This window comes from Pteropus vampyrus, unplaced genomic scaffold (genome assembly GCF_000151845.1).
Source record: "Pteropus vampyrus isolate Shadow unplaced genomic scaffold, Pvam_2.0 Scaffold75, whole genome shotgun sequence".
Classification (NCBI taxonomy): Eukaryota; Metazoa; Chordata; class Mammalia; order Chiroptera; family Pteropodidae; genus Pteropus; species Pteropus vampyrus.
In genome coordinates this window covers 2974939-2976752 of record NW_011888856.1, presented here as the reverse complement: position 1 = coordinate 2976752, position 1814 = coordinate 2974939, and positions in this window count along the sequence as shown.

Sequence of the window (1814 nt, the reverse complement as noted above, 5' to 3'; positions counted from 1 at the left end):
AAACAGATAATACAGGTAGGGTGCTTAGGCTATTACTAGGGAATTACAAGCACACACACAAAAAATATGTTCATCATTATTATGAGCCATGTGCTTTATACACCAGAGGAAGAAAGTCGGTCCAAACCTAGGACTGAGCTTGTGGGGAAGCTGGAGAGCTGGGGCCAGTGCCGGCTGAAGATGAACAGAGCTCTTACAGGTTGGGCTGTGTGCCAGGCACACCCCACTTAAAGACCATTCACAAACATTCACTATTTAGAAGGTCACTTTAATAATTAGTCTTGCTTTGCTAATTACACGTTACTGATTAGAAACTACCGCTGACAATATGGGGGGTTGCTGAGATTGCTCATCCTTTAGCAGTCATCTGAAAAGAATGGTGACTGATTTTGCTGTTGAGCTTTTATCTTTAAATGGACCACTTCAATGGGCCATTGTGATGGGAAGTGCAAACAGGAAACTCCAGAGGCCCAAAGACACTGTTGGGTGATTCACATTCCCTTTTCCGGAGTTCCCGAAAAGGGAGTGTGAATCACGTTCAGCCCTAAGCCCCCACCCCATAAATATCCCTTAGGATCATGAGCCTGCTCATAGGGAAATTTTTTTAAAAATCGGAAGTCTATAGTTTGTAAAAACATTTTTGTTAATAGCAAATAACCATCAGCCTGTGCTTAAGGAGAGCCTACTCTGTACTCAGCATTCAACCTGCATCATCTCACTTAATGTACACAGATAGATGACGTGAAATACTCAAAGTCTCACAAGTAGCAAGTGGCAGAGGTGACACTTGAACTCAGTAGGTTGTGAATAAAATCAGCAAGTCCCTGAGTAATTTTTGAACTTCTTTGAAACATTCAACCTGGGTCCCGCTCTTCACCTCCTTTTCAATTTAAAAAAAAAAAAAAAGCCTTAAAAAAAAGATCCAATTTTAGCGCATAGTAGTAGCACCATTTGTGTGTGTCAGGTCATCCAAATAACACTCATGCTCATCATTTTAGTTCATATTCACAACTTTGAGTTAAGTATCTATCCAGACCCATTTCACAGATGAGAAACTGGGGCTCAGAGAAATTCAGTGATTTGCCCCAGTTCCACAGAGTTAGTAAAGTTCGAATTGGGAGCCAGGAAAAAAAAAGTCTGATAAACTGTCAGCCTGAGAAAGGCTGGGCTGAAAAGGCCCACGCGGCCACCAGACCCCGCGCCTCGGCCTTTCTCAAAGCGCCCCAGAAGCGCTACAGCTGCGTCCTGGACAGGCGGCGGTCTGGGGACCCAGCCCCCACCCTGCCCTGCGCTAATGGGGGTAAAGCTCCGACGGCGCCATCCTTCAAGCCGAGTCTGATAATAGCCCTGATTAAATGGCAGTGCAGCCAAGAGAAGGCCTCCGCCGCCGCCAGCGCCCCGGTCCCCGCGCCGACTAAGTAGGGCCGGCAGGGGCTCTGACTTGGACATCTGCGTCCCAGCCCCAAGGATGGCGGCGGTCGGAGCCGAGGGCACCCTCTCCGGCCCCAGGGAGTCACGTGTGTCCGAAAGGAGCCCGAGAGCCGGGAGCAGGGAAGCGAGTTTGGATCTGCCTCTCCAAACACGCCGTCTTTCGTAGGGACCCCGCCGGCGATGCGCTGGGAGGAGTCTTCCTTAGGAGTCAATGCCCCCCTCTAGAGTCACCAAGGGGGGAAACTAAATGGAGCCGGGCGAATGGCACTGTTGTCCCCTCTACTCTAGGTTGACTTGGCCTCTCCGAGGTGAAGGTCTGGGACCGCCGACGGCCGCTAAGGATGCGGTGGGTTGGTGGGAGAGAACCGGCGGAACCCTGATGG